Genomic DNA, 20,785 nt, shown 5'->3' with positions numbered 1-20,785 from the left:
AGCTTGTTCCAGCTCTCAGAAGTCAGTGAAAACAGAACACTTTGGTAGGATGAATAAATGTCCACAGCTGATTATGACAGGCAGCAGGACCTGAACGAAAGAATAAGGAATTTATTAGCAAATTGTCAAGATCACTAGATTCTTATCTGGGTCAGGCTCTCCAGAACATTTCTTCAGGTGTTAAAAACAAACAAACAAAAAAACTATGCTGAAGCAGTGGGGATCATGGTTCTAGCAGGCTGAGGAATGTCTGTTTAGACTCACTCTTCTCCAGTCTAGATCAGATTCCAGCTAGCATTTTGGAATGTCTGGTCACCATCCTCCTAGGAAACACTTTACTCCTCTTCTGTTTTGAACTAATTTCCTGTATCACGTCCTCTTCTTTCTTGGTTTATACTTTTATTTTAATGGAGCACATTTTCCCGTAGCTCCTTGAAAAGGGAGGATGGGTAATTCATTTATTTTGTGTTTGAGATTGTGCATGTCTGAAAATGTCATTCTGTCCTCCCAAGTTTGAGAGTTTGACCTAACTTTGAGGTTACAAGTAATTTCCCTTTAGAATTCTAGATGCGGTTGCATTTTCTTTTTGCTTGCAAGGCGTGCTGTTGCAAAGTCCAAAGCCACTATATTTCCTGATCCTTTCTATCAGCTTTTTTCTCCTGGAAGTTGATGAACTCTTCTTTTTCCCTAGTTTTCTGAAATTCCAAAATGGAGTATCTTTGTGTGAATGCTTTCATCCACCATTTTTATTCAGTAAGTTTTTTGTTTTGTTTTGTTTTGTTTTTAAAGTAATAGCAATTCATTTATCATTCTGGAAAAATTTCTCAAATACTTTTGTTTTCTACCCTGTTTCCGTTTTCTCTTTTTCTAGATTTTTTAGTTATCATTCAATTTTTAAAATCTTTTTTGCTTATATTTTTGCCTCTGCGTCTATTTACCATCTAGGAGTCATTTTCTACTTTATTTTCTAACCCTGTTAATGACTTCTGCTCTTACGTTCTCAATTCCAAGGTGTCTTCTCTGTTAATTTCTTATGGCACTCTGTTTCCTTTTTATGAATGTAACATTTTCTTATTTCTCTGAAGACATTAGTAATCGTTTTATTTCACTTAGCTTTGTTGATTTTCACCCTCACTTGCTTGCATTTTTTTCTTTTAAATTTACTCCAGGATGTCTTTTTGTAAGGGAGGTTGGTTTTATTTAATTTTGCCTTCTATGATAGCTTTTCTCAGGGTATCGGTAATCCCTCAACATCTGCTTAACATTAAGTATGAGGAAGCTTGTTGGAGGCTCTAAGAGCTTGGACTGTGGGTCATGCCTCTCAGGTGGAAGTCACTGTGATGTAGGCTGGGAGACGGGCTGGTCTCTGTAGTCAGCATTAGATACCTGTTTGATAAATGAATCCTAAGCCCTACCTTAACTCTAATCTGTGCCTGGACCATCAATTCAGACATTATTATGCTTTGTTTCTCCACGGAACACACCTCCAGATTTCTCCAAGAGAAAAGGACAGTAAAGTGGAGTGCAGGAGAGAACCCGGGAGGTTTAACTTCATAAATAGTTTAAATAGAGTCTGAATCCATTTTTTATCTTTGGCTGCTGAAAACTTTCATGCCCGCCTCCTCTTTTCTCTTCTGCCCCATATTTGAGCAAGCTAGTAAGAAAACTGGTGCTGCGCCCTGGACACAGCAGAAAGTTCAACCCACACGGGGGAGTGGATTTTTCCCTCATCCCACCCCCTACCTATGATAAAAACTAAGGCTATTTACTCTCATTCTCCCTTTCAAGACATTCTCAAGCGCATTCCAGACTAGCTTGGGTGGGTGTTGTCTCTCTCTGTTTAGAAGGTTCCGTGACGTAATACAATGTGTTCTCACCTCTTGCTGTGTACATGGCGTCATCAGTGAGGACACTCACCTATTAATTGAGAGGGGTCCATCCCACCTGTGTTGGGTGGCTATAAGAAATAGCTTTCCTATGGGGTTTTCGTATCTTAGTGTTTTATTATTATTACCAGTTTCAAAGCAGTTCCTATGCCTTTTGAGTACTATCTAGTACAAGTTGGCGGACTTTCATATTTTCCCAGTATTAACCAGAGATTTGTTTTCTTGGGTCTGCTAAGTCAGTTATACTTGCCCATTTTTTTCTAGTTTCCAAATTTTTGCTGATTTTTTTTTTGGCCTCTCCTCTTTTTCTGTTTTATCTATTTCTTAAAAAAAAATCCTTCCCATGGTGGGGGGTCTGGGATTGGGGTGGCAGTGAGGTGGGGATGGTTAAGGGAATAGAAAGAAGGAAATGAGACCCACTATTGGATAACGCAATAGGGCGACTATAGTCAATAACTCAATTGTACAATTTTAAATAACTAAGAGTCTAATTGGATTGTTTGTTAACACAAAGGATAAATGCTTGATGAGATGGATACCCCATTCTCTATGATGTGCTTATTTTACATTGCATGCCTGTATCAAAACATTTCATGTACCCCATAAATACATATACCTACTGTGTACCCACAAAAATTTTAAAAATTTTGAAAAGAAAAATCCCTTCCCTAAATTTTTATTGAATTAAGGAGTTATGAAACAAAATTAGAAGCATGTATTTAAGCTCCTGTCTAGCCCAGAAACCCTGAGTGGACTCATTTCTTCACACCTTGTCAACAATGGGTACTTTTCCCATTTATTGCCAAGTTTCTAAAATCCATACTATGTTCTAATTGCTTTGACAACTCAGATTATCCATATTATTGGATTCTGGGTCTACACTGCTTGTTCCTGTAACTAAAAGCCTATAGGACAATTTCATGATTTGTAGCAGATTCTTAAATTTAGCCATTTGGTTTACCCTAAATTTGCTTCCTTTTTTTAGTATTCCTCTATTGTAATGCAGATGGAAGCATTACAATGTTCTAGAAGGGAGCTGAAATGAAAACGCATTATCTATACATATCTACACTCCATTTACGTAAGGGATATTGATAGATAATCACTTCATAGGTGTCTATTAAAAATAAAAGCCACTTTTCTTATTGGTTGTGAAAATTTGGCCCATCTTTTGAACAAATTTAGCAGTGATTTACAATTTTTGGTTAAAAATGACAGACTTGAGATTTCAAAATGCAATCTTTTGTTAGAAAACAATGATTTCATCAAACAGTAACCCTACTTCGTCTTAATAGTTAATTCACAGGTTGGTGAATCTTTTTATTATTAAATATAATTAAAGGTTATTTTCACAATAAAAGCATGCAGATAAAATTAGCCCCTGCCTCTCATAAATACCAGAGTCCTAGCCTCCCCTCTCAGAGGCAGTGGGCTAGATTAAATTTATTACTATGTATGTTTTGAGGAATTACTTATGTAAATACAAGCATGTATACGACAATGTGAGCTTTTAAAATATAACAAGAGCATGCCATTTTGGCTGTTCCATGCCTTATTTTATTAACTATACATACTGAAGATATACTGTATCAGCACATTTAGATCTTCCTTATACTTTTTCTTTACTTTTTTTGTGAAAATAGAATACAGAGAAATGCACAAAATATGGCCAAATGAATCAACATAAAACAAAAGCGTATGAGATAACCACCTCCTTTGCCAGGCAATCAAGCATTCCTAGGCTTTCACAAGGCTCCTTCATGTCCACTCCAAGTTGCTACCTTCTATGTCTCCATCAAAGGCAAACACTTCCTAGCTTCTACAGTAATCCTGTCCTTGCTTTTCTTTAGTGTTATATCTAAGTATGAACCTGAAAAAGTGTGTAGTTAAGTTTTGCCTATTTTCAGAGTGTCAGGTCATTCAAATCATACCGTATGAATTATTTTGTGCCTGACTTACTCAGTGCTTTCTATTCATCACATCTATTCTAGGGTTTTTATATGCTCTAAAATTTTCCTTTTTTCTGGGCCTTGCTGCAAATCTGTAATTCTGTTTCCCCCCTACCTCTCTGGAAATTATACATTCTGTAGTTCTTTTATTGCTGGGCCACAAAATTATGATATGTCTCATTGGTTCTTAAAACCTTACATTAATTGGTATTTTATACTCTTCGTGGGCAATGAAAAGATTCTATATTCCTTTTAGACACCTTACCTTCTTTTAGCCCCTTCTAAAATCTTAAGCCATTATTAGGTACTTTAATTCTATCTTTAATCTGTATTTAAAATATGACTGTCAGTGTGTTTAATCTGTGTTTAAAACTCATATTTAAAACCCTATTATCATTAATCTCCTTATTTATTTATTAGAAAGACATTTATTCATCAGACTATTACATTTAGAAATAAACATCATGAGTGCAAAAAAACAAAAATAAAACTACTTTAAAACCCTTTGTCAGAATAGTTTAAACTCTCTCCACACACAGAAACCTGTTACGCAATTCGTCACAAATACAGTTCTTCATTTTTTTTTGCGCATACACATGAGTATTGTATAAAATATGTCTTCTTTGTAGCAGCTAAGCCCTGCCACCACTGTGCTTGGCTGAATTCACAAATCTGTTGTAACCTGTACCTCCCCTGTCACTTCTCTGGTCTCCTCTCCTGCTAAACTTTGCTTCCTGGCAAGAATTAAAACCTCCTTCCACTATTGCTGCTGGAACCATCATAGCTACCTTGGTTTTGTAGCTTGGCAAAGTATTGGCCTCCCCCACCATAGGAACCAGAGTTTCTGCCTCCAAAGTTTCCTCTCTTCATAGGCCCAAAATTTGAAGATTGATTATTGTAATTGCCAAAAATCATTATAGCTTTCTATACCTTCAAAATTGTTTCCACCTACCAAATCCATTGTAGCCATGCCGACAGCCACCATACCTACCACCACCACGGCTGCCACCAAAGCCATCACAACCACTGAAGTTTCCTCTGCTACCGAAGTGGTCAATCCTACCAAAACTACCTCTATGACCACCACTCACATTTCAAACATTTCCAAAAATTCTCTGTCTTGTCTTGTCTCTGAACAAAAAAAAAGTATGATTATTTTAAAGTCTGTACCTAAAACTCTAACATCTGAAGTGCGTGTGAGTGTTATTTTCAGTTATCTGTCTGTTTGATTGTTTTCTTGTCTCTGAGTGCCTATTTTTTTTTTCATCGTGTTTGTCAGAAACTGTATTTGAAAAATGTTGCAGAGACTGGGCACGGTGGCTCACAGTATAATCCTAGCACTTTAGGAAGCTAAAGTGGGCGGATCACCTGAGGTCAAGAATTGGAGACCAGCTTGGCCGACATGGTGAAACTCTGTCTCTACTAAAAATACAAAAATGAGCCAGGCGTAGTGGCAGGTACCTGTAGTCCCAGCTACTTGGAAGGAGAATCACTTGAACCTGGGAGGTAGAGGCTGCAGTGAGCTGAGATCGTGCCAATGCTTTCCAGCCCTTGACAGAGTGAAACTCAAAAAAAAAAAAAAGAAACCAACATATAGAAGTAATTTTCAGCTTGCTATAATATCTTCTTCCAAAGGGAATTTATGTTTTTATTTTGCTAGTCATATGGGGCATTGATATTCTGGGTTTACCTTAATCTAATTTTATCCACATAGCATGCAGGAGAATACTAACCCTGCAGATTGTGATGGTGATGCGTCTGTGGATTATTCTAAAGCCTAGAACACACCTCCTATGGTAAGTGGGGAGATACACAGTGAGGTTTCAATTTTATCTGTGCAGCTATTTATTTTAAAATTACTGCATGCCAGGAAACAGTTGAATTATTTTACAAAGATTATTAAGGGAATTCTTATAACAGTGATTTAGAGGTGAATATTCTTATCCCTGTTACTAGATGTGAAACTGAGGTGAAGAGGAGTTAGGTAACTTGGACAAGAGTACACACTTTAAATAGACCTGGGTTTTGAATCCAAGTAGTCGGAGATGGTGCTGTTGAGTTGAATTTAGACTGCATACTATTATTCTGAGAAATGGTCAATGTTGGAATTATGGCGAGGGCAGTTAGGCGTGGCATTTTTTCTTGTCTAATGATTATAAATTTTAAACTGCATTATCTGTGTGCCACTTTGATAGTGGTACTTGGGTATTTAGGAGAAAATTGCAATAGTAGTTGTCATGTAGGAAAGGGGACTCACAGGAAAGATCTCAATTTGTGTTCACTCATTGCTACAGTTCAGAATTGGGAGGAGGCGGAATTGTGAATTAAGTGTGGGCCCCTAAAGACTCTTTTGCACTGAGAGCAGCAAGTATGAAGAAATTACATCTTAGAATCAGAGCTTGTGCTGGATTCATGCGTGGGATTTGTTTATCACGTTTCTCTTCACAATGACTGCTCAGGCTGCTTCGGCATGAGCGGTTGGCTCAGTACCCAGTGCGTGTTTGATTAGCTAAGTTAGGAAGCAAAAAGCCATACACTATAGAGGAGATTTATCCTGGGATAAATGTAGATCATTTAGTCAAATTGCTATATTCTCAGCATGTTAAGACTTCCCTGGGAGAAAATGCCACAGGAGCTTTCTTAGAAGTACAAGTAAACAGAACTTACTTTCCAGGGAACCTGAAAAGCATGACCTAACATGTGATTGAGGATCAGCCAACATGACCTCGGACGAAAAGATGCCCTAAAAAAAGAAACATCCCGAGTGAATTATGAAACTGATCCTGTAGGGTGTTTTATGAGTCAAAACTCTTGGTTGCAAGTGACAGAAGTCAGATCAGGGACATCAAGGTAGGGGAGGGGTGGGCATCACAAATTACTGTCTTTGGCTTGACTACATTGCATATCAGTAAAAATTTGTGCTTGCTGGAGTTGGACAGAGGCTAAAATGTTTTTAGCAGGTCTAAATATACTTTAAAGATTCTGAACTTAAAGGGAAGTGGGGGGATGTATTGGCTAATGATACTGGGAACAGGCATGGCACGAATTCACAACTGACTGGATCAGGTGCAGAGGCTGAAAAATTACCACTGCTGCTCCTGTATCACCAACCTGCTTTTGATGTCTGCGCATCTCTTTGTGGGCTTGTTAATTTCTACTGCACTTGTACTTCTCCCATGTTCTATGGAAGAGGGACACAGCCATCTTTCACTCTTCCTAGAGTAGTCAGTCCAGGGTCAGGTATTTATGAACAATCGACTGCATAACATATTACTCTAGAAACTGGCAGCTTGAAACACATTTATATCTCAGTTTCCAAGGGACAGGAATCTGGGAGCAGCTTAGCTGGTCATTCTGGCTCAGGGTCTTTAATGGGGTTGCACTTAAGGTATTGGCCAGGGCTTCAGTCATCTGAGGCAGCTGGAGAAATTGTTTATAAACCCATTCATGTGGCCGTTGGTAGGAGCATTCAATTCCTTGCCATATGGGCTCTCCATGGGGCTATTCACACAGCGTAGCAACTGACCTCTTCAAGAATGAGTGATCAGAGAGTGAAAGGAACCAAAATGGAAGCCATAGTGTCTTTTATAACCTCATTTCAGAAGTGACATATCACAATTTCTGCTGTATTCTATTGTGTACAGTGTACAGTGTGGGAAAGGACCATACACAAATCTGGATACCAGGAGGTGATCACCAGGAGCTGTGGTAGGCAGAACTCTAAGGTGGCCCCCAAGATTCTTGCTGCCAGTGTACACACTGTGAATTACACACTGTGTAATTCTCTTCCTTTGAAAGTGGGTTGTACCTGTGATTGGATGGCCACTGTTTTGATTAGGTTACCTTTCATAACAAAGGTACAGGAATTTTGCAGATATAATTAGCAATAGCAATAGATTGAGTTCACCACAAAAGAGATTCTTTTGGTGGCCCTGACCAAATCCAGTGAGTCCTTTAACAGAGGGTCAGAGACTTAAAGCCGTGGCCTCCTGATGGCCTTGAAGAAGCAAATTGCCATGCTGTGGAATGGTGGGTGTCTCTAGGGGCTGAGGGCCTCAATGCTACCACTGCAAGGAACTGATTTCTGCCAACAACCAGTGAGCTTGGAAGGGGATCCCAAGCCTCAGATGAGATTAGAACCCTGGCTGACACCTGGACTGCAGCCTGGTAAAAACCCTGAGTGGAAGACCCAGCTGAGCTGTGCCCAGATGCCTGACCCACAGAGATGATGCCATTTACCTGCTAAATTTAGGGCATTTTGTTATTCAGCATAGAAAACATATACAGTACCTGTTTGTGAAAGATAAGGATTAGGTGAGGGTCTTCTCTGTCCATCTTTCCTCAAATTGTGAATTGTGGGGAGGTTCCCCAAGAAAAGAACGTGCTGTTAGAGGGAAAAGGGGGCTGCAAAGGCTGCTAGGCAAACAGTCTACAGCTGCCACAGTTTATTAGGGTGTTTCAAACCTGGGCACCCCAGCTGCTTCAAAAATGTGAGTGATCAAGCAAACAGTGCTCTCCACTGCCATCTAGAACACTGTTCTCTAAATGTGGTCTGTGTGCAACCAGTGATGGAATCTCTGGAGCGTTTGTTAAAATGTGGGCTCCTAGGTCTCATTTCAGATATATCAGCTCAATCTCTATGGCGGTTTGAATTTTTTTTATCGTTTCATGGTTTTTATATTTTGAAAATTTTTCAAAATCAGAAAAAAAATTTGAAGGGAACAGAAGTGTGAGCATTTGTTTGCCTTTCACTGACGTTCATAAATTGTTAATATTTTACCCCATTTTCTCCTCATATATATATTTACACATATAATTTTATTGCAGAACCGTCTGAAAGTAAGTTACAGTAATCATAACATTGTACCCCTAAACACTTTAGTACATCTATCCTACAATTAAACACTACCTCATGTAATCACATGCCCTTCTCACACTGTAGAAATGAAACACGGATGTATTAGATAAAATACAGTGAAAAATTTTCAATAGGCCTCAAAATGCCCTTTAGAGAATTGCTTCTCAAAATGTGCTCCTTGGATTAGCAGCGTAGCATCACCGTGTTTTAATAAGAACCCAGTGAGTGACAAGCACATTGATTTGAGAAGCCCCGTAGCAAGTTTTGGATTGAAGATCTAATTAAGGATTGTATTACATTTAGCTATCAGTGTTTTCTTGACTCTAGCATTTCTCAGCTAGAATAATCCAATTTTTCTCCTATTCTTTCTTCCTCTGCTGCCTTCTTACTCCCCTCATTCTACCTTGATGAAAACAATTGTGAAATTTTAAAACACTCTCATGCTTTTGTAACTAACCACATAAAGTCGCATAAGTCCCTAATGACTGATACAAGCAAAATGGAGAGGATTCTTGTGGCAAGCGAGGTCACTGAAAGTTGGCTGAGATTTCATGAAAGATGTGGCATTTCTGTGGATCTTAAAATTGTAGACCAAGTTAGTTTCTCTTGACTAGCTAGTCCAGGAAACAAAGGATATTCACTTTGAAAGGTAAGCTGGACCAACTGAGGGATTTGGTTCAAAATGACGGCTACTTAACTGGGCATAATTACTTCCAGGCAGTAGGACTAGTTAGTTCTAATTTTTAAGTGTATTTTATGTAATTCTTTTGCAAAAAGGCATTATTGTAAAATTCTGACTTGCATTATAAATTTCATGTGAGAATTTTCCCAACACTAAAAACCCAGCATTAAAAACACTTCATAAATAATGTACATTTGCATATCATAGTTTTCTTTTCCTCCTATCATTGGACATTTAGTTGCTTCCAAATCTTCACTGCAATAAGAAGCCTTGTTCGTATAATTATTACATCTCTGATTATTATAACAGAGTCCTAACAGTAGGGTTGCTAAGACAAAGCTTACAAAAGACTTAAACTGGGGTGTGTGCCCAACTCATGTGGATTCATTTGCAGGCTCTGGTAATGCCGTCATTCTCAGTCTGCCCATTCTGAGCCAGTAATAGAACATCTGGATGGAAATTGGGTGAAAAAAATAAACCCTGGAAACCTGACATACAAACAGGGAACCCTCAGGTGAGGCCCTGGTACAAAGATGTCAGGCTTCTAAGCTGGCTTTTGATGTTGCTTCTTCTGTTCCTGTCCTTCCTCAAACTGGTTCGTGCAGCCCTTCCTTAGATTGTATGAGAAAACTTAGACTCCATCCCTTAAAAATCCATTGGTTGGGCCAGGCACGGTGGCTCACACCTGTAGTCCCAGCACTTTGGGAGGCCGAGGCAGGTGGATCACGAGGTCAGGAGATGGAGACCATCCTGGCTAACGTGGTGAAACCCCATCTCTACTGAAAATACAAAAATTAGCTGGTTGTGGAGGCATGGCCTGTAGTCTCAGCTGCGCGGGAGAATCGCTTGAACCCAGGAGGCAGAGCCGAGATAGCACCACTGCACTCCAGCCGGGGCAACAGAGCGAGACTCCATCTCAAAAAAACAAAAAAACATGGTTTGCTTGTTATTCTGGGTTCCTTTCTGTTGCCAAGAAAAAAAGAAACCCCCAAATAATATTGATGGTGGATTGTATATGATAGACACCTATAGAAAGGTAGTATTTAGAATTAGTCACTGGGGTAAAAGGCAGTAAGGCTCCATTCTGTGTTGTGCAGAAATTTAAAAGCTAATGGTAAGTGGTGGCCAAACAGGTAATTGATCTATCCCCTCAGGCAACTGGGCATCTCTTTGGAAGTGAAACTCTAGGTGTCTGGATAGCTGATGCCAAAATGAAGAGAATGGAAGCTGATGAAGCACCCTGACTTAATAAATTATTTAGCTGGTTCTGGTCCAGAGCCACATAGTCATTAAGTAGAGGTGATGCGATTCAAACCTAGAGAATCTCATGTCATAACCTTAGTTTTCAACCACTTCTTTTTATTCCCTTGCCAAAATTAGCAAAATCTCTTTTATATGAAAAGAAGTGAATGCCAACTGTGCTACCCATAGAATTTCCAGATTTATCAATTAAAAATACAAGATTCCCAGTTAAATTTGAATTTTAGTATGTCTGAGGTATTGCCTAGGATATACTTGTACTAAAAATTATCAGTTTATTTGAATTCAAATTCAACTGGACATCCTGTATTTAATCTGGCAGCCCTATGTGGTCCAACCCTATATCTGTCTTTTCAGTGTTGCTTTCTCAGTAACAAAAAAAAATTAATTTAAATTCAGCACATATATGCCTCAGAGGATAGAGAGGAAAAAAACATTTTTAGAGGAATTTTCAGAAATTCAGATCTTGCTGAAATCATTGCTATACTACTCACCAGGTAGTCTGTATTCAAAGAGCTAGCCTAGGCAGCCAGCTTTAATTTCAAGTTTGATGACCTGGTGAGTGCAAACCACTGTTGAATGCTGTCCTATATTGGATGATACTGAATTCCTTCCGCTTCATTATGCAGGATTCTTTTTGGCTCAAAAGACTGTAAGAACTAGAAATATTGGTTTGGATACATGTATGTGTGTGTCTCTGACCCACCTATCTCTCATTCTGCTCTGCGTCAAGGCCCAGAAGAATCTTTTTCTCCCATGGGAAGTAAATTGCTAAGGCAGGCCGCAGAATCCTTTAAAATGCACGTTGCTGTTCTTCATAGGCCAGGACTGCAGCTGGAAGGGTGCAATGAAAATGAGGTTTCTAAACTAGCAGAGTTAGGAGGGGTCGTACTGAAAGCAGGTGACCGCAGACTCCAAGTGAGTGTAGTCAGTTCCAAAGGCAATGCAATAATTGGGGCTCAGGAAATGGTCAGAGAAATCGAAGTCTCTGGCTTCAATTAAACATGGAATCTTTGGGAACTACATTGATGAGCTAGCTTTTAAGATCTGTGTTTTATTTTTAGTTTTTGATACAAAGCAAAACCAAAAACTTTCATTCCCCAAGTGTCATTAATGCTGCATCAATGCTGAGAAACTAGATGGGAATAAGATACGAGTATCTGCATATGTATCTTTCGGTCCTTTGAAAATAGCCTAGGATGTGGTGCTGCTTCTGATCAGCTTATTTTAAATGTATGAGGTAAACACAAATTACTGCCACTTGGCTCTCCTATTGTAATAGACTTTTTTTAAAAAAAGGTCCGGGAGCTAATTTGCAGATTCAGAAACTTGCCAAGGATAGACATCTATTATTTACTCAGAGACAAATGTATTATATCCCACAGGTCCTATTTATGAATCAGTTTAACTGACCCACAGGTTGCGTCTATCCAGGAAAATGGCATCCACCAAGCATTTACAACAGAGGGGATTTAATGCAGGGAAGAAATGATACAAGAACTGGGAAATGAAATCGAAGATGGTAAGGAGCACAGGTAACAGTAGGAAGTCGCTTTCATGCTGGAAGGATGCTATGGGATCCCAGGTCACCTTATAGAAGCTGAAATGGCAGATCTGCACATCAGGAGCTTGAGTCATGGAAAAGATGGAGCTGGTGCCAGAAACACTGTCCAGCATATCATTACTTAATCAGGTGGCGATTCTCGCTGCAACTGCTGTTCCATATGTTGTCTCCTCACTGGAGCAAATTAATGCAGTGACTAAGGCAGATTTGAATACTGAATAATTCCTGTAGCAAATCCTAATAGAGTTGCAATAAAAGTTTCTAGATCTTGGAGAAAGGCTTTGCTCCCTTTAGCAAGTAATTATTCTTTTCAGAAAATGTATCTAAGTGAATGAGATAGCATACACAGTACACGAAGATGTTTGAGTTTTAGATTGTATGATCAGGGATCTAGGACCCACAACAAAGCCAAGGACAAAGTTGAGTGTGCCTAGCCACATTCCATCAAACCCACAAAGAACACATCAGTTGCGTGAGGAGTTTGTTTACATGCCCACTGAGCCCACCATATTTCTGTTTCATCTGCAACCTGTTTGTGGCCTCATGGGGAGTCCCTTTAACAAGGTATTGAGTGTAAAGGATGACTTTTTAGGATAACAACTACCACCTACTTTAAGTAGATTTTGCAGCTTTAGAGCCTCTGACAGGGCTAACTCTGAAAGACAATGGAGAAGGGAAAGCCTCCCCATAGGTAAAGTTACAATACATCTCATTGTAACTTTACCTGAATGAAGATGAGACCTAATATCAGGCTCTGTAACAAGCTCTTGCGCATGTTGGTCAAGGGAAGAGATGTGAGCATGGAACATTGGAATGGATACAGAACTTGAGACAGTTAAGGAGTGCATTGAGCAAGCATGAAAAGGAGGCTGGACTGACCTGACTGTATGAATGCCTATTCATGTGATTGAGAGCTGCTGCTTCAGCCTTTCTGATGAGCTTCCAGATAGCACATGACTGAGGCAGCCACAACAGTAGTGACAGGGGCTTTGTACAGACTCCACCACACAGCCTTTCCCTCATGAAAGCAGACCATGCTGCTACGACAGCTGAGTGCTCCCTTTGTCAACCTTAGAAACCAGCCCACCTCTCCGGTATGGCACCGTACCTAGTAAACACAGTCACCTCCTTGTTGTATTATACCTAGTTGCTCTCATCATGGAAGGGAGCAGCATTCTCTTTTCCCACTGTCCTCCCTGTCGTGCCCCTGCCAGTACTACCAGTTGCAAACTTCCCAAATGCTTCATAAACTATCTTGGTATTCCATCCAAATAGGCTATGAAGGGAGTTAGAGTTATTTGATCAAAAACAAAGAATGAAGCCAATGGACTAATTAAAATGTGATTCACTGTTTTATGTTTCCTACGTATGAAGCGGTTAGCCTTATGACATGGTGCAGTGGTCACTGATGACCTGGCGTTGCAATCTCACAGGGCATCTTCTATCTGATGACATCTCTACTTTGTAGAACACTGAGTAGGCTCTGAACTAGTGTTTGAAATAAGAAACTAGTTTCCTCATAATTAAAAGACATGGATCTAGGAACCAAGGAGTCAGGAGGGATTGATGTGTCTAACAAGGATTAATTAACCTATTCCCCAAATTTTTGCTTGTTGTTCTTCTTAGGGTAACCCATTTCTTGTTAGTACTTAAGAAAGGAATGCTTTCATTATGTAATACACTGTGGTTCTTCTAAATTGGAAGCTAAAACTGGCCATTTGGGCTCTTCTTACTAGGGGACAACAAATGACAGAAAGCGGGATACTGTGTTGGCTGAGGTGACTGACTTTGCCTAGGATGGGGAGATCCAACATTGCTGTACAACTAGATCTAGGAGGAATGTGACAGGAATCCTGTGGGTCCTTACTTTTCCTCATGTGCTCAGTGGGAAAGATTAATCAAAGATGATTGCCGTTCAACACGCATGACCACCAGGAACTACAGTAGCTCAAGAACCAAGGTTTGGGTTATTCCATTAAAAAAAAAAAGCTGAGGGGCTGGCTTTTATCATATGGGTAATAGCAAAGAGAATAGCTAATACCAGCGCTGGCTTTTAAGGATAAGTGGCAGAAAGAAAGATATGTTTCCTTGCTTGTTGTGTCATGACTTAGAGCAAAATGTTTTCTCTCCATATTTTACACGCAGTGTGCTGCTGGTGGTAAAGTACACATTTTGGACCAGAGGTTGAAGTGGATTTGAGGGGAAATGGCATTACCAAGAGTAGTACTATTCAAAGTCGGGGGGTCTGCATGCTGGTGCTGGTGTGTGAACTGTTTGTTACTGGTTCATGATGAGAGACGTGTAGAACTAGAGTATTTAAAATTTTACTGCCACCTGGACCGCATATGCTGTCCAGGTGGCATTAAAATCTCTATGCCTATTGTATTTAATAATAAAAATTGAGGCTTGTATTTGATGTTCTTTAATTTCATTTTTCTAGCAATTCATTTTTATTGCATTTTCCCAATGAATTTGTCCACGACAAAGTTTACTGCTGCTTTACTACGAATAGTTTGAGAAGCACTGATCTTAATGAGCAGTAACCTTGTGAAATATATTATTACTCCCAGATGCAGCAGCTGTGGGTGACTTTGGTAGCTTGCCACTGTGAAGATGAGCGAGCTTACCATTGTTCATAGAGTATTTAGGTGGTGTTAGGTGGAGGTATCTTTGTCTATGCAGAATGTGTGTATTTGTACAAAGTTGAATGAATAAAAATATAATAATGAGTTAGCTGAACTGCTTATATCTTGATGTCCTCCCTTAACCGCTGGATGTCCTAGCCATGGCTAACTTTCCCTAGAGTAGAACTATACAATCAAAGCGGGTTCTCCCCAGAAACTTGAGAAAGTACAACCGAGACCTATCCAGGTGAAATTTGATTGGAACTGAGTCATTGTATGACAGAACCCAGGAAGTGTCCAGGGTTCCTGTGTTGACTTTTCTGGGAATTGTCTGGGCCTTTGCTTTTTTTGCCGCTTGGTCATTCTTCCTTGAGTTCTGGAGTTACCAGTGTGTTTCTCATTTCCTTCTTGATTATGTCCTCAACTTGTTTGTGTCTTGTCACTAAATTCACCTTAAATGATACAAAAGGTCTTGCAATTTTAAAGGCATTTGAAAAATATCACCAAATTGCTTTTCAGAAACTTGATTATCAGTGTATGACCTCACCAATAATATAAGCCACTGTCTCCAGGTATCTTTCTCAGAACTGAATATTAAATGTAAATGTGTGTATGTAAACACCCACAAACACATATGTATATATGTGGAGATATATATTTATACATATCTTTGACATTCTGCCAGGTTGCACATTAGGATTTTAAAATATTTCATATCTTTGAATATTATTGAAGGTGAAATTTTCAGGAATATGAGGTGTCAGTATACTTTTACATGTAAGTTATAGAAACAAAATTCAAATGAGCGTAAGCAGAGGGATTTTATTAGCATTACCTAGAATGGAAAGTTAGTGGGGTAGTTTATAGAATTGAAGTAAGAAGCATAGGAACCAAGTCATGAGAACATGCTTATTGAGGGCACTCGTGTGCTCTGGTGCACTTGACTACTTCTCATCAAGCACTCACCCTCAGCCTTCCTGTTCACTTCTCATTGTTGATTGATTTCTTTCTGTTGAAGTTCTCTTTGTGTGGCAGGAATTATTGCTGCCAGCAGTTCTTAATATACGCGTTCTGTCTGCTAGCCTAGCAGAAAAAGCCCTTGTTTAATTTGCAGTAGGACTATGGCCTTTCTTGGATTACATGTCCCCCTTTCACCTTGGACAGGTTGCCAGGATTATTCACACCTGGATTATTTAGCCTATCCTTAGATGGAGTGGTAGAGCAGACTGTCATGATCAACAATGGTTAATAGTCTCTCCAGGATGAGACAAAACAGGGAGAGAGAGTTGTCCTGGAGGCAGGATTTCTGGGCATGCATAAATGGCCCCACACACTTAGCAAGGGCTCTTGACTTTTGGGCAGCTGGGTTACATGTTCAAATCAATGTTTTTAGGAGACTGAGATGGCAATGGTACCTAAGTAGAGTGATCATATAATTTATCATTCAAACTGGAACACTTTTGAAAGTAAAAGAGGCTGCTATTAATAATTAATGGAATGCCTGTTTGCCACAGGAAAGCTGAGCAACTAAAAGCAAACAGCCTGACTATTTTAGAGTTGTTGCACTAACTTCTTTTCTGATGCAATACAGGTTTTACAGTAGTTATGACTGTAAAACCGTACATGGTTTTACAATCACCATCAACCACTTGCTGAGATGAAATAACTTTTTGGAGCCAGGGATAAGACTCACAAAAAGGTCAAGATTCATAGAAAGATTAAATATACAGTGAAAGAAACGATCAGCTTCTTCATAGTTGCTTCTCAGGGGAATCGCCTTGGGGTGGTGAATCACTGATGTGACCTGTGAGATTTCACAGTAGAGTGGTTAATAGAAGGCCTCAGAGTCATGAGCCCAACTTAATTTAGTCTTGACTTTGCCATTTGTCAGTTGTAAGCTTGAGGAAGTTACTTAACTTCTCTGAACCTCCATGTCTTCATCTATAAAATGGAAATTATAATACTTCATGTGATTGTGCCTAGAATTACGGTGTCTTACGGTATGTTACATTAATATATAGCACATAAAATATAATAAATGTACAGCATATATTAATATATGTTTAGTAATCATGAAAGGTAGCATTCATGCTACCAAAAAGGTTAAATAAGATGCAGAAGAAAAGAGAAAATTATTGATTCTATTTTAGCCGGTAAAATCTCCTAGTAAACACTGTTCATTGATTCTTTCTTCCATTTTTTTTTTACTTACATGATCTGTTCCTCTGATATGACAATTCCTCCTGCCAAACTTGCCACACGTATGAAAGAACACCCCATTTGTTGGCCAGGGAAGAGTGGCTGGACCGCTCTCATTTGGTTTAAGAATGTCTTTGGTTTGTCAGTTGTGTCATTTGGGGCCTTTCAAAAATGATTCAGGATTGATAAGAAAGAAAAATCTGGTTCAAAGGACTTTAAATTATGAGCAGGGAGTGAGGAGTGGCAACAGATGTGGCCCCAAGTAAGACTGGGAAGGTAAAGGTAGTTGGGAATTAGGGTCATAACTAGAGGGAACAACAGGGTCCAGGAATGTTACTCAGTGTGTGGAGGTCTGAGGAAAGAGCCCCTCAGCGAGGGGCCAGACAGATTAGGAGGAGGGCTGAGGTTTAGGGAAAGACAGGAAAGGACAGAATTGAGATAGGGAGGACTTGCCAGAGATGGGTTAAATGGAGAGGAGAGTAGACGACAGAGTTTCTATCTCTCAAAGAAGGTGGTAGCTGATCTTTGGACAGTAAAGGATTGGAAGGCAGTACAAGAAGACGCATTCCATAGCGACTCATGCTGGGCCTGGACCTCACTGCCTGAGCAGATGGGGGCATGGGTAAAGATGCCCCACTTAAAGAAATCTTCCCATCCTATAAATTGCTCAGCATTGGTTACACATGCTCCCTCTCTCACCTAAATGTGCCAGTCTTTACAAAACTCAGAAAACTTCACTGGAGAATTTCTAATTATAGAAACAAATAGAACTAAACAAAGTTTGACCTACCTGGTATATCTTGGCAGCTTGATTTATATGAATGGACCAACATGCCCGTGTGTTCAAATACATCAAACTCAAGTTCTGTGCATTTGAAAGTCTATATACCAAATAAAAGCTTTTATATTGTTCCTTCTTTAGTCTTAAATTTGGTGTTGAATTTGTAAAGTGAAGGCATTGAAATGCACAGTTCTGTCATAATGAACCCAAATTCATTCTTCCTATAAATATTCAAGTCCCAGCTATACACTCTGAAATTGTACGTTGTTTTATTACCTTATAGCCTTATTTTTAAAGGCCTCTTAAAAAGAAGGATTTACTCTTTTTTTTTTCTTTGAAAGAAATAAGGAAACAGGGGTCCTAAAGGTTAAAATAGCCAAACTCTTTTCTTTTTTCTTTTTTTTAATTTTTTTGAGATGAAGTCTCGCACGGTTGCCCAGGCTGGAAGTGCAGTGGCACGATCTTGGCTCAATGCAACCTCTGCCTAACAGGTTCAAGCAATTCTCATGCCTCGGACTCCGAGTAGCTGGGATTACAGGCTCCCGCCACCACGCCCTGCTAATGTTTTTATTTTTAGTAGAGACGGAGTTTCACCATGTTGGTCAGGCTGATATCAAACTCTTGACCTCAGGTGATCTGCCCACCTTGGCCTCCCAAAGTGCTGGGATTACAGGGGTGAGCCACTATGCCAAGCCTCAAACTCTTTTCTTGTATAAAAGAAAATTCCCATATTTGCAAGATAATGCTTCAGTTAAGAGTCAGTATTTTCCTTTTAATGTTGACGCTAAAAATAAGTAGGAATTTTTAAGGTAATGTGGTTTTTCTGTCAGAAAACTACTATAAAAACCATAAGGCACATTAAACTTACTACCAACTTGCACTGGGTCATAACTAACGTTTGTTTTAGCTTCAAGATTAAAAGTATTTTGCTATCATTACTAAGCAAATGGGTGTCTCTTATATTTTACATGACTCTGTTAAAATATAACACATCTTTCAACATTTTGTTGTAAAAGGAGACATTTGGTTTTCACTGATTTATTTATTTAAACAAAAAAAAAGCAGCTGAGTTCATGTGTCAGTAACTCTTCGTCTCTTAGTTTTCGTCATTAATTTTCTTCATTTTTTATCACTTTGGAATGTTTGGAGACATTTGAAAATCCAACTCACGGTAGTTTAAATGTATTACTTACTTAACAGGAAGACTAGAGGGAGAGGGTCCAGCATAGGCAGGAGCAGAGATTCGACAGTGTCGTCACAAACCTAGCTTCTTTCCATCCGTCTGCTCCGTCATCCTTGTTACTGTGACTTCTTAATGCTGGTACTTGTTTCCTCACAACTGTAAGATGGCAGCTACAGCTCCAGGCATCAAATCAACGCTCCGAAAGTAGAGGGAAGGGGTTTGCCATCATGTTCTGTTCTTGCATCCAGTTTAGAGGCTCTCATTTCCATCCTGAGCCAGACATGCTCATCTCATTTATCTTTCTGGACACTTCGTCAGTTCTTTTCAATAGAGGCGTCTCTACTAAAAATACAAAAATTATCTGGGCATGGTGGCACACGCCTGTAGTCCCAGCTACTTGGGAGGCTGAGGCAGGAGAATCGCTTGAACCCAGGAGGCAGAGGTTGCAGTGAGCCGAGATCACGCCATTGCACTCCAGCCTGGGCAACAAGAGCGAAACTCCATCTCAAAAAAAAAAAAAAAAAAAAGAAAAAAAATAGAGGCAATCGCATCCTGCAACACAACCCTACTAAAGTCTTCTTTTAGTGGTATTCTGTTACATTTACCTAGTTGATGCTTATCAGCTGGCTTCTTTTTGTTTTTGTTTTTGTTTTTGAGACGGAGTTTCACTCTTGTTGCTCAGGCTGGAGTGCAGTAGTGCAATCTCGGCTCACTGCAACCTCCACCTCCCAGGTACAAGTGATTGTCCTGCCTCAGCCTCTGAGTAACTGGGATTACAGACACCCACCACAATGCCCAGCTTATTTTTTGTATTTTTAGTAGAGACAGGGTTTTGTCATGCAGGCCAGGCAGGTCTCAAACTCTTGACCTCAGATGATCCACCCACCTCAGCTTCTCAAAGTGCTGGGATTACAGGTGTGAGCCACTGTGCCTGACCTGGCTCCTTTTTCTCAACCACTGTAATCCGATTGATATGATCTTTCCAAAACACAAACTGACTTCATCATTAGCTTTCTAGTGTGGCTTAAAATAAGGGTCATGATCTACCCCTTGGACATGTTTCCAGCAATTTCTCTTCCATGTGGCCAGCTGGGTGTTAATATTATCATATAGGATTTATGTTCTCTCTTGCTGCTGCGCCTTTGTTCTATTGTCTATCCAGAATAACCTTCTACTCTTCCTTGTAGGCCAGTGTCTCTTTGTCCCTCAAACCTGATGCTTTGAGAGGTCTTCCTCAACACCCTGCCCCTTCCACGCTCAAGCATCTTTCCTGTGTCCTTCCACAGCACCTGGTGGGAGCCTTCTTTCTGTCTGCATCTCTGTATTGTGATTATTTGTTTACGGAATTCACCTATCTTTTGGTACCAGATGGAGCTTTCTGAGATTAGGGACTGACTCATCCCTGTACACACACACACACACACACACACACACACACACACGATGTTAAAACTTTCTGGATGACAGTGTGGGGTACCATACAAAGAATGACCTAGCCCTGTTTCCTAGGAGGTCCAGATACGTTGGAGGGTATTTTTTTCTCTTGTTTCTCAGAACTTGAACCTTTTCTGGCTCTAACTTAGGTATGGTTGTGAGTAGAAGAGAAGGCTGCTGAAGCAATGAAGCTTTACAGACCAAAGTTATTTGGAAGAATTGACTCTGAGCACAAAATACTTACTGGTACAAAGCCAACCTGATAACCACTGTACTTAGGAAATGACTTACTGAAGTGCATACACAGAACTAGGCCGGGAGAGAGAGAGAGAGAGAGAGAGAGAGAGAGAGAGAGAGAGAGAGAG

The 20,785-nt window shown here is 39.7% G+C and overlaps 1 protein-coding gene across 2 annotated transcripts in view; it reads left to right on the top strand.

The window, feature by feature from the left end:
* The window catches only part of HHLA2 (HERV-H LTR-associating 2), an 84,353-nt gene that overhangs the window by 29,505 nt on the left and 34,063 nt on the right, over positions 1-20,785 (top strand). The gene's annotated exons all lie outside the window — the stretch shown is intronic.

The sequence above is a fragment of the Sapajus apella genome, unplaced genomic scaffold (assembly GCF_009761245.1).
Source record: "Sapajus apella isolate SASKATOON/1434 unplaced genomic scaffold, GSC_monkey_1.0 scaffold40, whole genome shotgun sequence".
Classification (NCBI taxonomy): domain Eukaryota; kingdom Metazoa; phylum Chordata; class Mammalia; order Primates; family Cebidae; genus Sapajus; species Sapajus apella.
Note: the sequence above shows the minus strand (reverse complement) of the source record. Positions and strands in the feature narration are given on the sequence as shown.